Source organism: Plectrocnemia conspersa, unplaced genomic scaffold (genome assembly GCF_051122295.1).
Source record: "Plectrocnemia conspersa isolate PC_06_02 unplaced genomic scaffold, ASM5112229v1 ptg000013l, whole genome shotgun sequence".
NCBI classification, from domain to species: domain Eukaryota; kingdom Metazoa; phylum Arthropoda; class Insecta; order Trichoptera; family Polycentropodidae; genus Plectrocnemia; species Plectrocnemia conspersa.
The window spans coordinates 6,895,827-6,918,660 of record NW_028277177.1 but is presented as its reverse complement, the minus strand read 5'-3'; positions in this window follow the sequence as shown (position 1 = coordinate 6,918,660).

The following is a 22,834-nucleotide window of genomic DNA, read 5'->3' as shown; positions in this document are numbered from 1 at the left end:
GTTTTCGAGCAGTCAGCGGTTGCGTGACTGCCGGTACATTTGACGCATCGTGGGGTTCGGTGGCAGTTTTTGGCTGCGTGTCCATAAAGCTGACATCTGAAACATTGGGTTAAATGTCCATTGTTACGCTTATACCTTTCCAGAATGGCCTTGGCGAAACAAACGTACCGGATGTTTTTTATTGCAGCTGTCTTGGTATCCGAAGAGAACTGAACCAGGTAGAGGCGAGAACCTCCCAGTACCTCCGTCTTTTTTCCGTCTCCAAAAAAGATCCGTCTCCAAAAAAGATAGTGATGCCGGAGACCATCAGTAGATAAATCGCGACGGTCTACCCGTCCAGGTCGTTCACGAGACGACCTAGGAAGGAGGCCTGGTCTAGCGCCTGTATGCGCAGTATGCAGGCGCGAAAGCCAGGCTAGGTACATCCGGTCGCTCATGGGCCGAAACTCCTGAGCCTGATGCGACCGTGGAAGGAGGGCGTGGGCCCATGGACCTTCCACCTCCGTCTTTGTCTTCATTGTCGTCACTTTGACGACATTGAGTCCTTGCCTTTGGAGGTCAGCAGCTATGTCTTGAGTTGGAACTTCTGGTAGTCCTTTCAGGACAGACTTTACTGTCTTGTCCTCGTCAGTAGTGAAGGTATGAAATGGGCGATGCCCCCTCAATCCTTCCATTAGTAAGGCTCGTTGCTCGAGCGAAGAACACTGGACGGACACGTTGCCCTTTCCAGTGTAACGCAACGTGAAGTTGCTGGATTTGGTGACGGATTTAATAAGGTCCGTCGTTTGAAGATGTGTGCCCGTGACCTCCATAATCACAGGCGGAACTCTGCTTGATTTGCTTCCTAATACCTCGGGAAGCTTTTCGAATCTGTTTTGGCTCGGGGTTGGTCCGGGGCTCCTGGACTCAGTGGATGGTGTGGCAGTTTTTTTCGGAAGTTGCCATTCCGAATCTTGACTGGGGTTAAGGAACGCCTTAATCGTCCCCACAGAACGCTTACGCGTCTGCGCCTTTTTCATGGCGCTGTTGTTTGGTAGGCAGTGAGCAAAATTGTTCAGCGGCGCAGCTGGCAGGTCCGAGTGTGTACAGCAGCGCGGTCTACGCACAGAGCACGAGGTGCGTCCGTACACCGCGAAGGCACAAAGCGGAATGATGGGATCCCTATAACTTGTATTATTTAACCTTTAAAAAATATTGGTGCTTCTTACATGTGGAATGAACACCATGATCCTAATATCATGGAACTTTGTAAAGTTTTGGGACCAGTACGTCTAGCGAAGGAGGCCTTAGGAAGAAAAAATGCCAATTGAAGTGAAGGTATATATGAATTTATATCAAACAAACTGAGATTTCAAGGTAAAATAAATTCCAAGATATTGAATTCCTTAAAAAGTCACATTCAGGAGAAATGACTGATTGGATTGATAACTCTATTATTATACTAGAAAAATCAAAAACGATCTAAAATAACTGAAAAGTGAAATCAGTAGTTTAAGTAAAAATATATTTTGTATAATATATATAGGTCCCTGTGTTTATACGGATCTATGAATGTGTCGAATAAGTTAATCAAAGCGTTACTCTTAAAATAACCGTCAAGGAATCGATAAATATGTTTTTGAAGAATCACAAGAAAAAACATCAAATTCAAAAACACCGAACCGAGAACCAAATAGTTTTTTTTGTGTTTTTTATCAATACATTTTATAGAGTTTTTAGTCAATACTTAATAAGAGGATATTTTGTCTTGTTATATTTTTTGTAACCATACTTATATTAAATAACTGATTAATATATTTTTTTCGCTATTTAAACTGAATTGTAAAACTTCGTAAACCGAGTTTTAGGATATATTAGAAATTAAAAAAAAGGTTTTTTCAAAAGTCAGTTTTTTTATAAGCCCTAATAAAGCAGCTAGGATTTGTCTTTTTTCTTTATTGTGATCAAGTGTCACATATTTTATAATGCTGTTTTAAGACAGCTATGGCGAATCAAATTTATGGATGTTTGAGAGCTAATAGTATTGCTTATAAGTTACACCACAAAATGTGTTCACGCCTTAATAGGCCACTCAGACGATCAGTAACCAAAGAATCAAATAACAATAATATTATGAAAGGGTAAAATGTATTCTCTAGCGCGCGTACTTTTTCATTTTACACCTGCACAATTTGTTATAATTTTAAGATCATTATAAACAAACGAAAAGAGAGATCAAACTGTCTTAAAAGTGTTGTCATACACAGTATACTTATAACAATAAAATGAATATTTCATGACTAAATAAATTCAGATACTACACATACCACCTAACAGTTTTTCACTCATACATATTATATATCTATAAAACAACGTTTTAAAATAACTAAAAAATCTCGTATCCGTGAAGTTAAACCATCTACACTAAACATTGCAAAATTTTCAGTAACAAAAGACGCCTGCAAAATTATTTGTTATTTATTAAGATTTCGGTCAGTAACTAAGAGAACGTAAAGTATTTATAATTTAAATTTATCACACGTATTTCTGATATTCGGCCTGTAAACCGGATTGTTTCATATTATAATGATGAACAATATTTAATAAGGACAAAAATATTTACCCAACCAAAACAGCTTTGCGTAGAGCTTAACTTCTACTCGAAGCCTGATCGAATTATCCCCAACACGTAGTTGGCGCACGTGACTTTGAAACATACGCCAAAGTTTTATCGCAATATTGTTGCTTCCCAAACCCCTAAGTGACCGAAAACAACTGCCGTGTTTCCGCAGTAAAACTGATTATTTCTCCGAATTAAATACAATTATAAATGTATATTGTAATATACTTGAAAAATATATTATAATAAATAGACTTAACTCAGAATCTATTTCGGATTAAATGATTTATAATAAAACTCCTAAGCACTCATACAAAACACACGAATTGAATAGATTTCAAAGAACTTTTTCGCGGCTATCGAATGAAAATTCCGTCGTCTCGTAAAGTATTAAACCTTTCAATGACCACCTTTTTTCGGTAAAACTTGTCGATTGAATTGCTCTGAAAGGGCGTAATGGAAATGAGTTTGCTTTATAAATAATCATTTTGAAAATATACATACATATATTATTTTATTTGTATACCTTTTATTAAACACAATCTTATTTATTTATAGAAAGTGAAATCTTATTATAATAAATACTTTAATTGTAATTATTTTTTGTGATTTCCTAAGAAAATATTAATAAACTAATAAAAATATATTGATAGAAAAATCAAAAATAAATAAATAATTTGATTAAGCACATGTTATTGATATCATGAATAATTTCGAATTACTGTGAAACATTATACACCTGAATTGAATTTGCGGTTTGCGGAAAATGAGTTTTTACACTTCGACTGTGCGAGGTTTATAAACCGCGGCTTTATTGTTTAATGCTCTTGCGTTTACATACCTATCATATGTGTATGATAATTTGATATATGTAATAAATTTCATTTAGAAGTAATAAATTAAATTTTAATTGTGGTAATACAATAGGTCTCCAAAGTGATTATGTATAATAAAAAAAGTAAACTAAAAAAAAATTGTTACATTGTTATACTAATTTAATATTTTAATAACATTGACTTGCTTTTTATTTTATTTTTAGACACATATCAAAGACAATAAATGTGCATGTATAGAGCTATGTAGTTACTTTAAAGCAGGTTGGAATGAGAAGCAAGAAATTTGAGTTTCAGTTTTTACAGTTTGAGAGAAATTATTATAAGCTGCAAAATCTATTCGTGAGTTTCGGTCTATGTTTCGCAAAACAGGTGAGCTTTGCAGATGCATTATTAGTGCTTATATAAAAAACGGTTGAAACTGTTAGAAAATTCCGTCAGAAAAGAGGATCTGGAAAATATAACAATGTGACATTTAGCGATACTGAAAGGTAAATTATATAATCATATAGCTTTTAAATAGGAGTAACAAATTACTCTAAAACAATTTTTTGGCAATTCTTGATTGACTATCTCCACAAAAACTCTAGGTCTTTTTGTAAAGAGAACAAATTCAATTTTTTTTATAAATTACCGCATGTATGTCATTGATTCGGAGCAAAAAGAGCAGAGTATCCAGATTGGATCCCTGTGGTATTCCAAAATTAGCGAAATACTCATTGATATTTATTGATAAATTTTAAATATTCATCTGTGAGCTTAGGAAAATATAAGAAAACTTGATATGTTATGGTGGATCACAATTACAATTATCTAATAAAAACAACTAATTCCAACCTCCTAGAAGCGATAGAAACTAAAAAGCACCATATATATATATATATATATATATATATATATATATATATATATATATATATATATATATATATATATATATATATATATATATATATATATATATATATATATATATATATATATATATATATATATATATATATATATATATATATATATATATATATATATATATATATATATATATATATATATATATATATATATATATATATATATATATATATATATATATATATATATATATATATATATATATATATATATATATATATATATATATATATATATATATATATATATATATATATATATATATATATATATATATATATATATATATCTACATAAGCTTTATTAATAATTCAATGGGGTCCATATAGGTCTTTAAATTATTAGTCATTAACGTAAAACAATATTAATTAATAATATTTTTAAAAAGTGGTCACAATCATAGACATAAAAGTTTGAATAGTGTTTTTACACCATTGAAATTTTTATGTCAAGAATTTGTCTATAAAATGAATAGTTTTATTACCTAACTTCACCATAAATAAATTATGAAAAATAATTTTATACACCCTGTAATTACAAATTCATTTCAAAACTTGGCTAAATACAATATATTTAGTAATTTGTATTGTAGCAGTACTACAGTAGTACGAAAATGATGAGCACGTTGCTGTTCAATTGACTCGTATTGCAGTATAGCATGCAATTGGTCATCAGCATATCGCTGTTTAGTTCAACTTTCAACTTGAAGGTTAAAAGTTAAAAATATAATGGTTGAGCTAGACAAAATGTAATGTGCAAATGTCACGTCACTACTGTTCACCGTTGGGAGGAGTTCTTATGAAAGACAAATATACTGTTTTATAGTATCACGAGAGCAATACCTTACGAAATATACACTAGAGAATATTTTAAAGTTGACAGCTAAACTAAATATATATTGCGCAAACTAATATATAAAAAAAAACATTTTTTTATATCAATATCTAACATAAATAATTTGCACACTATCATTAGGGTAACTATCACAATGTATAATTATTAGGTCTGTGCTTTTTGATTAATTTTATTTTTTTATTAAACTCATACAAAAAAAACATTTTTTAAAAACTCATACACCTTATCATCCAAAGAGAAAATGACCAGAAAAAAAAACATCACGATAGAACGTCCGATAACAGATAAAGCATTAAAAGAAAAAACATGAAACATAGTATTGTAATAACCTCTATTATTATCTTCACAAATATCGCTTGGATTTATTTATGATTATTGCTACTTAGTTAAGGCTCGATCATGAGTGAAAAATACTCATTCTTATAAATTCTCCTAAAAATTTAGAGCCTCAAAATCATGGCTACAATTTTTTATTTTATAGATCTGCAAGTAAAGTAGTTATTTGTAGACAGTGTAAATGTAATTTAATAGTGGAAGATAAGTTGTATAATTTCTAATCAAAAGTTTAGTTACATAATTTAATTGTTTAAATTTCATATGAGATATGTTTTTATTCATTTCCAATTTTTTTAAAAGTTGGTAGTAACCCTAAAAACAATCTGTATTATATGTATAATCGGTGCGCACCTTTATCAACGAATTCTAACAAGCACTCAAATTTAGTTTTAATTTAATTATTACCGTTAGTATCGATCATCTCGAGTCTTTTCTTTGACTTTATTCGAAAAGTTGGCATTGGAAGCCCGGGCAGAATTTAAGTTGTTAATGCACGGGAGCAAAGGAGAGAACAGGAGAGTCTATCGGGGATGGGCTTGGCTGGTTGTTAACGTATTCGCTGTCCCATTGCGAACATTATTCAATTAGAGCCTCAGATAAAACTTTGCTTTTAGTGTTTTCTTACGTGATGGAAAACTTCCAGCGCTAATTTATTTGCAAATTAAAATTAGCATGGGGAAGTCTTCCCCGCTCGGCGTAGCGAAATCTTGTTAGGGCACACAATCTAAAAGGCCCGGCGAATTATATGAACGTACGTACATATGTATATAATGTAATATAATTGTGAGTAGGACCGTAATTATGCCACGTACTGTTTCATTACCTTAACGATAATTTCATTATCCATAACTTATACGCGCGGCAATTAAGTAATCGCAAAGTGCTAAAACATGGGACGGTTAACAAGTTGAAAACGGAATATTGGTTGGGCGGGCCTCGGTAACTTTTCGATCGGGTGAATGTTTCAATACATATTGCCGATTTTATTTAGCAAAGCTAATGGTATTTAATAAATATATAAATAAATTTAATAAAAGCAAACAATGTTTTTTTTAATATTATTTGTCTGTTGTCTCTCTTTCATCATAGTTAAAGTTTCATAGTAATATCATTTAAACCAAAGTAACAAGTTCGGAGACAGAAACTTTGTATCTAATCATAGAAAAAAGCTTTTATGAAAAATAAAAATTGAAGAGTAGTCAAAGCTAAAAAGCTAGTACTTATATATTTGTAATATTACTCTACAAATTAAGAAGTAAAAAGTAATGATTCAATAAACTTTATTTATTTATTTATTTTAAATATACTATTAGAGCTTGTGTAAATATAAAATAAGCAATCGAAATGCCTTCTTAATTTTCATTTAATATTTTTTTTTCTATACTTTAAAAATACATAATAAATTTCATGTTTGTCATCATGTGCTCCTAAAACTTTGCCCTTGTTAGTGGCGGTATTGTTTTTTTGGTTATTAAAATTATAATCCTATTGCTTTTTTTACTATTATTTAAATTATATTTTCTTTATTTATTATAATCCTTGTCATGCTCTTAAGTTTTTTTTTACTAAATTTAACAACTTAACGCCCGAGGACTCTTATATGAGTCTTGAAAGTCATGCGCTTTCTTTTATTAATAAAATACTGGGACACCATCAAGTTTGCCTCTATATGATAATCAAAGATGGTAATATACTATTTCTACTTACTATAAAATGAAAAATAAATTATATTTTACTTAAAATTATTGTAAAAATTGTCTTATCCCATTGCGATGCAATGAGAAGTCGCCTTTTTAGGGCACATAAATTTTTTTTATGAAATGTATGAACCTAATTATTTATTTCATATAAAAAATAATATTTTATGTTATACTTCTTAAACAAAAATAAATTTCAAACTGTCAAACTGTCTGGCTAGTAAACATAAAACCGGTTAAAAGAAATCGAAACATCCCCAATTAAACACCGAAACATCAATTAACAAAGTTTTTCAACCTAAAATTCTGTATTATTGCAAAATTAAACAGTAAAATCGTTACGGTATATAGTTGTAGATAAATAAGATAACACAGCAATTAAAGAACTTCCAAAAAATATCATCCATAACCGGGTGTTTATTATTTTGAAATTTTCACACCATTTAGAAAACCGCAATGATTCACATATCAAGAAACCAGGGGGGAAAAGCTATAATTCGGATAAATTATCACCGTATTAGTTTATTGTAAAATATTTAAAAAAAAAATTATTGCACTTAAAAGAATCTTTGTGGAATAATATTATGAACAAATAAATATGTATTTTTCATTCCTAATATTTTGTGTAAATTTAAAATTGTTGCAATGGCTATAAACAAGTAATCTATAATTTAATAATATGTATGTTTAAATGCCTTTATAATTTTTTGTATAAACGATTTATGAAAACTATCCGTTTATAATATAATAATATTTGCACTCACCAAATATTTCGGCGTCCTTTTTCTGCATACAACTGTCACAGACACATTTATTTTTATTTTTATTATTTACACTTTTTTATATTTATTTCACAATTTATAAACCGCACTATATTCACATTTATATTTATTTTTAATATTTACACTTTTTTTTATATCTATTTCACTATTTATAAACCGCACTATATTTATATTTATATTTATTTTTATTATTTACACTTCTTTTATTTATTATTATTCTATTTTTTGATTCGTATAAAAACATTCGTCAATATGAAAAAGAATTTCACAACTTCCGCACATGTATGGTGTATCTTTCCTTATTACACGTGCAGAACAAGCACGACATCTTCGTTTCACATATTTCTCCTCACTTTTAATTTTATTGTCTGATGGTTTTTTAGCTTATCGAAAGCCTTTTTGGTGGACTGACAGCACGGGCACGGCACAATGTGGTAGAAACTGGTGAAATGTCCTCAGAATCGATAAATATTACTGAATTCTGCATCCATCATTAAGCCTTACTCAATAGAAAATCTTTGAATTTAATTTTGCTGTTACGATTGAAATTTTGATAGACACTGAACGAAAAAACAATGCGCATTGAAATAAAAACAACTCTTTTGTTTATTTCATTGTTTTTCGAAATATTACGTAACTAAGTATCGATCGGCGAGATAAACATCTTATATATTTATTACACTCCATTATACATTGAGGCTTATATACTGCAAGGCCGGTCGTTCTGGTTTTTCCCTTGTGTCTATCATCTGGCTGTTATAAAAAGTAGATATAATTCTGTAATCTCTTTTCTTATTTGTTTTAAAAATTTGGATAAGCGTTTAACCGTTTCACTCATGTTTCATCTGTAGGGGCCTAAATTTTATATTTTTGAGATTTTGGCTGATCTCTATTTTTCTGGATTGTTATACAATGTTCTGTTTTTCATAAAAAAAAAAATTGCAGGTAAAATTCTATTTTAAAAATTGTCAGCATAAACACGGTGCCACTTGTCCATATGTGGTCTTAGTACTTTCATTTCCGTGTTTACTAACCTTCCTGCATTTCCGGTGTATAATTTTAAATTACAAATATAACCGGTATCTGATTCGCAAATCATTCTATTCAACATTCCATATTTGGTTGAGGACTGAATACCCGAAAAATATGTCTGCCTAACCATGGAATCATTTCCTCATCCAGAGAAAGGTTTTGCTTTGACTTGTAAACATTATTGAATTTGCCTAAAAAGTAATCAACAATAGGTTTCATTTTCACCAGCTTATCTGTACTATATGAAATTGTTGCATTTTTATCAAAATACAAAAAAGTTAAAATTTGTCTAAATCTATTTCTTGACATAGTTTTTTGTGTATTTATGTTTGTGAGATGCTTGCCGATGATATAAATTAATTTCCAAAACTACTATTTCGAACAAATTATCGCCAATATATAAATTGCCCATTTCTTCGATGCTTTCACTATTATCTGGAAAAACTTGTTCCCTGGAATACCCTCGAATTAATGATTATAGCATGTTGGATCAAATTCACTTGAGTCTTCTGGGATAATATCACTATTACACTCACCATCACTGAATGTAAATAAATCATCACACGCGGTCTATGTTCACGTACACATGAATTAGAATCACTTTTGCACATATCACTATATTCACTATAATCACTGGGGGCGTTGGACAACGCGTGTTATTTTTTTCCAAAAAGGTTTCATCTCTTTCGTTCATTTTGGGGTGATAATAAAAATATATTTTTTTAAATAAACTCGCAATTACAAAAGATCATTGAGAGAAGCGTAATTTTTTGCGATACGTTTCGGTTGATAGTCAAAAGAGACTAAATATACTGCATTCCTTCAATTATAAAATGCATTTTTTTTATCCGTGTGGAATTGCCGAATTTGGGGTGCATCATATACTTATATAGATAAATTTTTAAAAGGTATGTCTTATTATATTTATGCGAAAAATCAGAAGGAAGCCACATATTAATTTTTAATGAAATATTTAAACTTATAGGGAATTTACTAAAAAAGATAATTGTTTGCCATTATTCTGCGAAATCGCCCGGCTACCAACCAAAGTTCGGCATAAAAAACCCCGGGCAGTAAGCTGTTAATAACTGAAGTTTATTTTGTGAACCGACTGTGAAAAAAATAAATGTGAGTATGTACTTTTATTATCTTAAATTATAATTTAATAAGCATATCGTGTTTGTTAAATGCACCATTTTTATTTATTTACAATTAGAAATAATAGCTCATATTATATAGTAATAGTCTCAACCGATTAAGAAAAAGTGGGTTTCTTCGTTAAAATGAAACACCACCGTGAGAAAACTTTTACCAGATTAAGTCACAAAGTACCTGTACTAAATCAAAATGAATTAAATATGTCACGAGCATCATGATTTGCCCTCAAAACGGCCGTTCTTAATCTGCTCTAGCAACCAATAGAAATATACTTGAAAAAAACTAGCTACCCTTTTGTAATTTTAAATCACTCTATATATTATACATAGCTTTCTGATTGCTAGATCTACAATAATCGTTAGGACCTGAAGTTTCTTATGTTTCTTAATGTAAAAATCTTACATTTTTTTTAAGTTTTTCGATTTTATATTAGTTTAAGAATTTAATTCTGATATATATATCTAAAATATATTTTATATAAAAACATTTTATCCATGAAAAATATATTTTTTCACTGCATCTTTTTTATTACCATTTTATAAAATATATATATTTATAAAAAACAATCGTATTTGGTTTTATACCATCTCTTTCAATATATAGAATTTATGCGTAGTTTAGTTTAGATATTAAATTTAACATGAAGTATGTACAACAATAACCTACTGCAGTTATATTTATCTACTGTATTTATTTACAAATAATTATTATTGACTTTTTAATTATTCACTAAATATTTAATTAAACGACAATATTATAATGTATTGCAGCTTCAGAGTTATATGCTACACAACCCATAATAGTGAAATTAGCAACACGTGTAATGCTAAATATGTATATATCATATATATTAGAACTACATTTTCAATTGATATTTTTTACCTAATAAATTTAAATTATTTGTGGTTTAAGCAAGAATTTATGACAAACAATCTTTTTAATTATATTTTTGATACCCCCCAATTCCTAATATAGTATTGAAAAAAACAATTCAATCAATTTTACTAAATATTCGTTGTTAAAAAATTCATTCAGCTTTAAAAATGGAATTGGTGCCAAAGATATTTCTTGTGAGATAATCTAAGATGTGTAAATCAATGGAACAGTCGGTTCAACTTGCTGTACTAGAAAAGTTTTACGCTTGAAAATTCTTGAACTTAAAGTTTTTTGTTTTTACACCGTAAAAAAAAGATGTATATTTTAGTCAGAATCGATTATAACCTAAACTTTTTTTTGACGAAACTAGCTGAAACCTTAGGTCCTCTACTAAAATAAAATTTATTTAGAAATATAATTACGATGCACATATTTTACCATGTGTTTATTATAAATTTAGGTCTTAGAAAACACAACACATCAAAGTTGAGTTCACGTTTATGTTTATGAAAATATGTTATTGCTATTACGTTTTTAGTTTCTAATATAATAAACTCTTATGTGAAAAATCCTTTTTAATTATTTTTCTGGATGTAAAATATAGTTTCGTACAAAGACAATTTTTCTTCTGTATGAGATGGAATTTGTTTGACTATTTTTTCCTCTGATTTTTTCTTGAGACTTTTACTATTTTTTCTGATCTTTTGACATTTATACGCACATTATAAGAAATCTTGAAAACGTCTCTTCTTCATATTTTCCGTATATACCGCATATTTTATTGTAAAATATTTAATATTTACGTGGTTTATTGAGATGAAAGTAGATCGTTTGCGATGTAGTTTTGGGAGAGTCGCCAATCTTCTAAGATATTGAATTACTTTTGCATGATCTGAAGTAGTTGTTTTGAGGTTTTGACTAATATATATATGGAATTCTATCTTGACTTGCAATTTAGATTTTGCGAATAATAATTTTGTTCTTGAACTTATTTTTAGAATCTTACATGTACTATAAATACATCTATTTAGTTGTAATTTGAATCAGCATATTACTGATCTTTATTGTTTAACAATCATATATGTATATTTATCACATTTATTAAAATACTATTTTGTATTCAGTAAGATTTTTGTTCCATCGACGAAGTGTCTTTTCAACTGTAATTTCAGTGAACTGACATGGCAATGTCAGTCACTTAAGTATTACCATATTCTATTTTTTGTATATTCCATATTCTATTTTTTGTATATTCCTATTTCGCTTTGAGTTACTCGTAATTTATAGTCATAGTCGGCAGCACACATTACTCAAACACATCAGGTTTTAAAACTTTGTTAATTTGTAAACGAGGAAACGCTGTTTATTTTAAGCCTAGCATCATCGTTTTACATACTTGGTTTTCATATGGTTAAAAGAAGTACGCTAAATTTAAAAATAAATCGCATATTAAAATTGTATTTTATTTTGCACCAGACCTCATTAGTAACACACGACTAGCAAACATTTAGTTTTTTTGGAGCAGCACTAATGGGCGATTTTTCATAGATGTACGTTTAATGTTATATTAATTGTAAAAAGTTATTTTAGTTAAGTAAAGTTCAAACATTAAAATATTTATTAAAATGTATATATTTGATTATATAGGCGAATATATATTTTTAAACTAGGTAATGTGATAACAATAGCTTTATTAATATTCTTCTTAAATTAGAAACTTTGGATGGGATGGAAATTAATTTTGATCTTTATTTCATGAATACAATATTAATATAGATGAGGTGCAAAGAATTCCCATAATTTATTGAACAATATTGGCAAAGCCTGGGTGTTCAATATGGAGCGAATAGCTGAAAGGAAATTGCTAAAGATTCTGTTGAAAATGAGACTTGATAGCGGTTGTTTGAAAAGCTTGAGAGTTTGAAAGATCGAAGAGTTTAAAATGTTGTTTATTTAAAAGTTTGTAAATGTGAGTAGAATTTTAATTAACAACGTAAAATAATACTTAAAATGTATTTATTGCATATATATAAAATCATAAAATATGCATTAACACTATTATAAAAACTGCAAGATTTTATAATTTTATTTATAAAACAATATAAAATAAAATATGGCATATCCACGTCAGAAAAAAATCACCATAGAACAAATTGTATAAATAGTTAATTTTAAACAATACAGTATGCAATATGACATACACTTGCTGTGAAATATGAGTTTTACTTTGTATAAATGATTTGACTTTTAAATTGTATTACTACTGAAGGTATTTTATAGCGAGAATAGCGTAGATTGTATATAATGCAAGGAATTTACATTTTATGGTTTGTCGTTCTTTGTTGTACGTGGTGCCAATAAATATGTGTGCTATTTTTATTAATTTTTTATAGGCATTAGTATTGTTTAAAAAATAGTATTTTTATTCTGGACAAATAAATAAAATACATATGGTATTGTATAACTTAACTTAAAAATCTGTAACCAGGTTATTGGCGTCTCTTTTGGCTGCACCACTTCGGCTGGAAAACCCAAAGTACCAAATAAAATAAAAATAGGATTAACGCAAGATGCAAATATATAGCAATGAAGCTTATTCCAAGATCACTGTCATGCTTGCACTTATTAGATAAAATTAATATTTTACACATTTACTGTTTGTGCAAGTTTTTGTACTATATGTGCAAATAAACTAAAAGGTTTTGTGCTATACCTACTTTTTTGTATTCCTAAATATACACAAAAATATCTACAAATCACTATTTAAAATCATTAACAGTCAGAATAAAAACATAAAACCATACGCGAAACATTTTATCACAGGATTGCATAAAATAGGAATTGATAATATATTTAATTAAAAATATACGACAAAAAACAAGCCTCTTCACTCGGGCTGGGTTAAAGAAATAGTAAAATAAATTTCAATATTATGATATATAATACAAAAGCACATATACTTTATTTAATTAATAAAATTTCACCAGAATTTTGTACATTTAGTATTTATTGAATTTAATTCAATGATAAAATTTATAGCTAACCTTAAAACTCGATATGATAACAATTTAAAAGTTTTTGCGTTATCAAGCTCGGCTTTTAAAGAGAGAGCTTTCGGCGAGCCGAAGCTTCTTTCAGCACCGAGCTTAGTAACTCAGACGGCGATTGATAAACCCCCTGTTAAGTATTCGACGCCTTTAAAGGGGCTTTTTGTTGTTGCGGCCTTTTGAGGTGTACAATAATTTATCTTAGTTAATTTGATATTGACTTGTGAAGATCAAGCGAGTATCGTTAATTCGTCTGGTGATTAATTAAATTTTAACCCGTAAATTTACACGTCGACTTACAGATTGTAAGCTCGATAATCTTTTCAAGAGTTTATAGAAAACATAAATAATTAATAAATATATTCAGATTGGTATTTTAATAATGTGTTCGTAGAATCAATGGATAAGAGCATATTTATTCCACAGCACGCTTTCGTCTTCTCACTAATTGGATTATACAAATAACGTTTCATTCAAATGTACAAATTGGACCAAATAAGTAATTTGAACTCTACAAATTATTAAAATAAAATATTTTTTAATATATACGACATTATGACATATTGTTGGTAAAGCTTTATATTTATAAATTATATATACATGTATAACAATATACTATCATTTTATTTATAGATTTAAATAATAAGAATTGTAAATGTGCTGGTTTTTGGAACAATCTGTTTGACTTTGTACCTGTTAAAATTTCGATTATATTGTCTTTGAGTGAACAATTTAAGTCACCCTTCTATTTTAATGTTTGGATTTAATTAAATTTCTCATTAATTAATTACGAAGAGAAAAACATTTTAATGTGAAATAATAACTCGAAAACTTAATTAAACATTCAATAGATTCGATCTGATTAATTAAATTCTTACCTAAGTTATTTACAGTCAATCGTTTTAGCAAATTTCGTTCCGGAAATCAAGTAATTTTTTAGTACCTCATATCATAGACTTTTGTATGTATTATATATTTATATTTTAATTTTATATGAGAAACTATAAGAGAAACTTGATTGAGGTTGTAGTTTGTTACAAGTTCATAATCAAAATTTATTACTATGATTAAATTTAGGTAAACATTGAACTAAACTTAGTTCTAAAGCTACAACATGCAAATACGGAAGGCGAATAGAAGGTGTATAGATTTGGTTAAGGGAGTCTTGTCGGGTAATTGCTTTTAAATTTTTAATCAGTTCAATTTTGAACGATTCGCGAGAGGCATCATTGTTTGCAGAGGTTCAAAATTTTACGGAATAAGTTTTCAACAAAGTGTTAAGGATTAGGTGTCGAGTAAAAAGGTTTTTCGCACATATGCATAAAGTTTTAACAGAGTATTACCCTAGAAAACATTATAGAAAATATTTGCTAACGCTTGCATCGTAAAATTAAAAAATATAATAGTATATCTTTTTATTCATACGCACTATAATTAGCAATTAAAAATCTGTAATTTTAAACGCTTATCTGGCAAGCATATGATTGAAATTTTCTGATGCAATCATTGCATCAGAAAATAGTTTCAACATTATATCCTATAAATCGTAGTGATTTATTTTCTCTGAGAGTAAGCTAAAAGGCGCTGCTTTGGTGACTTTATTGTAGGTTTAGGCTAGATGCCATATTTGTCTTAGCTTTTTTAAGTGGCTATATTAGAATCTCACAAGTATTTGCTTCTGTCTTTAAAGCCTAGATACTTTCATATCTAATATGTATACATACATACATGTATATTTATTTTAATTGATTTTTGATTTATAATCTTATACTACTATTGCGACATTAAGTAAACATTTTGCCATAGAAAAAATGGTCATCAAACTAAATAGCTTAATAGTTATCTAGTCATTTAAATATTTTTAGTAAATCACCGGGCTTATATCTTCGAAGCCTTCGTCTTTCATTATTATACATAGATCTTTAGAAGACTGGTTTATGTAAACGTGAGGTCTCCTATAGTACTTTAGGGGTGGTTGACCTCGCGGCCAATGAGGCTCTTCAGTGAATCCTATTAGATTGTTTATTAAGTTATAATTACAATCTTGGCTATGGACAATTACAGCGTGACGTTTTTTGTGATGAAGGTGTTCGTGGCGCAGGTGGTGATGGCCGTAGATGATGCTCAGGGTTCTTAAGCTGCGTGCGGCGAGTGTCGTGGCTGGTTCCTCCGGATGGCTGCTGGTAGATCTTGGCTCTCTGGTTGTCTGCGTCGCTGGCTCTGCTGTCTGGTGACGTCTCTTGTCTCGTGCCTCAGCCATCTAATATATGTTTACCCTCTCCTCGTCGGAGTTTTTTGCTTGGCTCCAGACTTTCAAATTTTCGGGAAAGGTTTGCATTGTGGTGATTGATTGCGTCCGTACCGTTTTGTCACAAAAGAGATTCTCTTAACGACCCGTGTTGTGTGGTCAAAAGATATCTCTTTTGTGCCATGATGTTTGTCTCATTGTTAACGAATGAACGTTTTTCGTCACGGTCATTAGCAATGAGACAATCGCCTTTCTAAATGTGTCTATATGTGTGGTTGTCACAGTACCCTAAGGTCCGTTATTGTTTCTTTGATTGTTTTTTTATAATTTTATCACTGTGTAGTCTGCCATTTTAATGGTCAAAGGGGAAATTTGTGAAGCAACGCAATACTTTTGATTCAAATTATTGAATTGTATGTATGTTGGAGATTTATGCTATACCTCAAAATTGAATCTTAAAGGTCTAGATCGGTTGTAGTATCGTTAAGTAGATCGAGTTTATTATTTATTGATAGTTCGGAATCTAGGCCAAGAAGCCAATATATTTTTTTATATTTTAGGCCTAGATGTTTCATCGAATTATCTTGAGGTACTGTCTGATCATATACCCTAATATAGCCTATATTTAAAATAAATTTTGAAGGCATTGTGATGTAGCTGCAGGGTCTTCATGTTAGACTTTGACTTTGAAATATCTTAAGTATAAAGTTGGTATATTTAAGCTGTCCTGTAGAACTCCGGGTTTATTTCGCAGAGCGATGATAATTCCTCTTGATGATTTACAAAGAATAATCTTTCTTTTATATAGTAGGCGTGTGAAAGTTTTTTTATATTTTCTAGAGTAAAAAATCATGTCATCTCTTATCGAATGCTTAAATACAACAATGAGTGCAGCAGAGAAATATTTTTTATTAATTACCATAAAGTTTAAATGACTTTATGCACCTTTTTGTTAAATTTGTAATGGTGGTGAAACCCAAATTTATTGTCTGAAATTACTTTCTTTTCGCCCAAGATTAGTCTTTCAAGAGTAATTTTTAAAATATTTTTGATAAGATCGGCAAAATTTTAATGGGATTAAACGTCGGGAGATTTTCAGGGAGTTTTTAAAATGATAATTTGAGTAACTTTTCATTATATTAGAAAATATTTTAATCTAATTATGCCAATATGAATGTGTGTTACAAACTATATGGCTAGGTGATTCTTGATAATATACAATACTTTTTGCACACTAAATTATTTATTGAGGCGTCTTCAGAAAGTCATAGAGCTTTTATTTTTCATTAGCTGAAACATCTGTAGGAAAAGGTTTTAACAACTTTAGCTAGATTTTTTTTAATGGTACGATTCTATTTTAATTTTCATCATTTTAATGAATATCCATAGCGAATATTCAGTAGCTTCAGTAGGGGTTAGTCGTTTTAGATAATATTATATACATTGTTTTGCAGAGGGCATATATTATTTTTTAAGTATTTTTATTGCCTGGTCTATACAAGTTTTGTTTTCAGTTAATCTTGTAGTATGACATGATTTTTTGTTTTCTTTGATTTTAAATCTTCAGTGTAATAAGCATTACTCTTATATTTCGAATTACTTAAGTTTTAGTCAAAATTTTCATTTATTAAACCAACTAATTAGTTCCAACTAATGTTGTATCCTTTTACACTGTGGACCTTTGAAACATTTCGACCCTGCACAATCTTAACCCCGTTCAATTGCCACTTCCGCGCAACTAGAACAAAATTAACAATTGCCACAAACCGCAAATGATTTACGATGACAGTCGCAACGCACCACTGACAAAAACAAACGAAAAACGGCACGATAGCGCCATCGCAAGAACACTTGCGGAATTTTTAATACCGCTAACAAATGTCACGGCAATAAAATGTCCCATGTGTCATCCGTCCCGGTGGCCTCGGGCTATTTTATTTTGAATTTTTTTTTATTATTCTTCTTCTCTTTCCTGGCATTTCGTCCCTGTAATTCCCCGCCAAAGGAGATTAGTGCTCAGTTCCTGGGTACGTGGGCGCGAACTGGTGCCTTTGTCGGCCGCTTCGGAACTTTCGAAAATCCCGCCCAATTAAAAATAATGACACTGTCCCTTTGTGTGACACTTGCGACTTAATGAGATCCCCAAACATCCCTCATATTTGGTTGCGTTCCGTTCGTTAAAAAGTTCCTTCGTGAAGTTCGACACCCCTAAAAACAATGGACTCTAGCGCGAAAGCTTCGAAGCTGAAATTATTAAAAATATTTGAGAAATTAAAAAGATTTAGTAAGTTGAATTATTTTGTCTCATACTTTATTGTAATGGTTCTTAACTTGGGTTTGCTTCCAAAATAGCAACTTCCTGTTTTATTTCAACTAACCTAGAACTAAAATCTACAAATATTGTATTTAAAAATGCTTTTTAAATACAATATTTGTTTTACGAGGCAATAAAATACATATTTTGCGTCTTCAGTAATACATAACTATCAAATTATCGCCACTTATGCAATAAAACTCAAGAATTTTTTTTTAAACAAAAAGTTTTAAATGTATTAGAAACAGTTCTATACTTAATGGGAGATGAATATAAAATGCTTCTCTACTACACAAAAGTACGCTGAATTTTTAATAGGACAAAGTGCTTAACTAAAATGGATTTCAAGTACATAAATATTTGCATTTTTTTCTAAAAAAAAAATATTTCTTTTATAATGGGAGGAAAGCCATACCATTTAGCAATACTATTTCTTATATAAACTATATTTGCTTATTTATCTTTGTACAAAAAAATATTACAATTTAAGTTTTATTTTATTCTTTTCTTGTCAAGCGAGTTTAGGCTTGGATTTTGTTAGCAAAGTCCCTCTGGTCTCTGATCTCTACTGGTCAGATCATGGCGCTAGTCTAGGTTGGTAGCTTTCTGGAATCTTTTGCGGAACGCTCTCGTCTCAAGTTTTATGATGTTATACTTTTATTTTTAGAATGAATCAGACTGTCTAATTGCTTAAAATGTATGTCCATGTCTTTCGGGTGGCTCCTTATTAGTAAAACTACAGTGGTTGCTATCCGAAATTGATAAAAGAAAATTTGCGCAAGACAGTGAGTATTGTTTGAACTATTGTGTCTCAAATATCATTACAAAATTGTATTGGTATTAAGAACGGCTTAGCAGTTTTGGTTATGGTTATTAACGTTGATGGTTTTTAGAAGTAGCTCTTTAGATTCTTATATTCTGAATATGACGATTTTTCTCGTGCATTTCTTGACAAAGAACATTTGTTTTATTGCTGCTTTCTGCAGGTAAATTAGGTAAAAATACATACATTTTATGATTATGAGCAATTTTTTTATTACAATAAATGATTCTTTACTTCTAACAAGTAAATTAGTAACAGAAAATTTAGTTAATTGATCAGAAAATTTAGATCGAATACCTAAAAAGGAAGCAAAGAAATAACGAAAAATCAACAAAAGTACCAGCTGAATTAAATAAATTTAATGTTTTTATATATTGTAATATCGATAATATGACAACTGGATTTAATGCAGCAAAATAAATAAATAAAACATTCAGTTTCATGTTGTTATTATTAAAAGAGAATGTGAAAAAACCGTCTCGAATTTATCCTAAAAATATTTTTTTAATATGTCATTTCAGTAAAATCATATATATATTTTTACTTATCGTGACGGCACGAATTTATTGCTTTTGACGTGGATTTTTTCCTTCTTAGAAGGGATAATTATTTCTTGCGGTCTTCTATTGAGAAAAGTTTGGTTTATATATTTTTAATATTATTATAATATTACCGAGCGTTTCCACAGCGACGGCACGAATTTATTGCTTTTGACGTGGATTTTTGACTTCTTAAAAGGGATAATTGTTTTATGCGCTCTCCTATTGAGTAAATTCGGTTTAGATGTGTTTTATTTGATTCTCACTCGTAATATTGTTATAAAAGTCTTAATATAAACGCTTGATAATCGAGCGTTTTCACCACAATGGCACGATTTTATTTCTTTTGACCTGAACTGGAAATTCACTATATAGCAACACTGAGCAGCAAAAAAAACACGACTAATTAATAAGTAAATATTATAAGTAGATATTTTAAATAATTTTTAATGCCTAATTAGAATATTTTGCATAAAATATGATTTCAGATAATATGTACCAACGGAGGCTAATTTTTATATTTATTTGCAGCATAGAAAGAGTTATTTCGTATTATTATTTATTCAAGAAATCATATTACGATGGTAAAAACTTATATAAAATACAATTTTTGTCATGAGGCCCGGAATCATTGTTTTCCCAGGGAACGGGTTTCCTCTCGGCAACTATTTTTTCACACATTTTAGTTAGACGCTAAAACAGATTTCGAGCGGCTGTTTTGAGAGTTATCCCAAATGCGAGTGTTATAAATTAAAAATAATGTATAAAGGGGTTGTAGGAATAACACTAATGTTTTACTTTTACCCCACTCGCCTACGTTAATATAGATAAATTATATAGTACATGTGAACGTCATTCATACATGTGATTGACGATCGATCTTCGACGAGTTGTTGATATAACAACCTATTCGGTTATTATTACCTGCGTAGTTCACTTGGTCCCATTATAATCCTATCATAACTCTGCGCCAATCTCCACTTTATTATCAACCGACCCCCCATTGTTCCTGGGAACTTCTTCCATTAAGGCTAAGCTCGGGGTTGTGGGCCGTTTCGTCAAAATGATTGATTTTGATCTGCCTTACCGCACACGTGTTTACGATTGAAGTATCGAAATTGTTTCTTACCGGAAAAATAAATCCGAAATCTTATAATTATCAAAGGATGCGGCGGCTCCATTATTGAAAATGAACTCTGAAAACTTTATTGTGATCCCCTCGAAGCAATCAATACGTATCCCTAGCTGAATGGATTGCGAGAAGCCCGGTTTCCTAATCACCGGCTGAGAAAATAATGCCATTGTTGAATTGTTACCGATGAAAATTATCTATAAATGCTATAATAACAAATTAAGGATCAATTAAAATATACCGCTGCTGTATTTTTTTTATATAAATTTGATTTATATATTTTTCATACATGAAGTGAAAAAGCGTAATAAATTATAATTATATTAATGCTGCTCAGGTGATGCTTGCTTATAAAAGGAGCGTGAAGAAAAAGTTTTGTAATGAAAATCGATGTTATGAAAAATATTCGTGCATTAAAATGAGAAACGATTTTCTGGAATACATTTCTTTTGCAATGGTGCAAAAAACCTCTTAGCATTTTTATTATGAACTTCCGCATTCTAAGTTATAAGTGTTAGAGCTATATTTGTTTTTTAAGCATAGTATACAGTTTATATTTTATAAATTAAAATTCGGTAATTTATAATTTTAATAAAACAGAATGTACAGTTTATTTTAATTAATTACATTTTTTATTTGCATGTTATATAGTTATTTCATTGTATATTAATTATAGGATATGTAGTATTTAAATATTTTTTTTTGATAAAAAAATAGTTTAAGTTGTTAAAATTTTTATGGTATAGAAAATAAAAATATATTGGATTTATTTTAACATTTTTAGAATCAATATCTCAATTTATTTCTCCTTTTCGACAATTAAATTAATAATATATTAAATTTATTATTTGACATAAAGTGCAAAATAGACGTATGACTCACTTAATTAAGGGCCCATGTGTGCCTAGTATATTATAATACAATGACGCGTGGGGCCGCTCCTATGTCGCGAAATTTAATTTGTTGAAATACATATTATATTACGTAAAACATATATTATAATATAATGTATACAATTTTATTTGGCTTGCGCACGAAATACGCATCGACCCAATTAGCTTTGTGGGGAAATTTATTAATTTTCAAGCATTTGCCGTACATAAACGATCCCAGAATAGACGCAATAGTTGCTTGTAAAATTTAATGGCGTCTGAATTATGTAATGATTTTCTTTGTTAAGATTCATAATGAAATGGAAACATTAAATAAAATTAACTTTTAATGACACTGAGCTTTTGCTTAAAGCTTATGCGATTCACTATTTTTTTGAGTTGCTGTAATATAAATATGTTTTACTGAATATTAGCTACTTATACACTTTGAAACGTATAAATGATAAATATTGAATAGGCAAATTATTAATTGCTTTTAATAATAATCGGTTAACCCTTCAAGATAAAACCAAAGTCGTTACGCAATAAACAAGCAACGTGACTTAAAAATTAATTTATTCCTCTGGGACACTGTTTAAAGGGTTAAATTGTTTGAATATTTAGTTACGTAATATTTTTCAGTCTGCGTCCGCCCCCCTGGGATGCTTTTGGGTTATCGTCAAGCATGACGGAAAAAATCCGAGAATAATAATATTATAATAATGTTGAGCGGAATTTCAGCGACTCCGATGGTTATTTTAGCGTGTAATTTTACA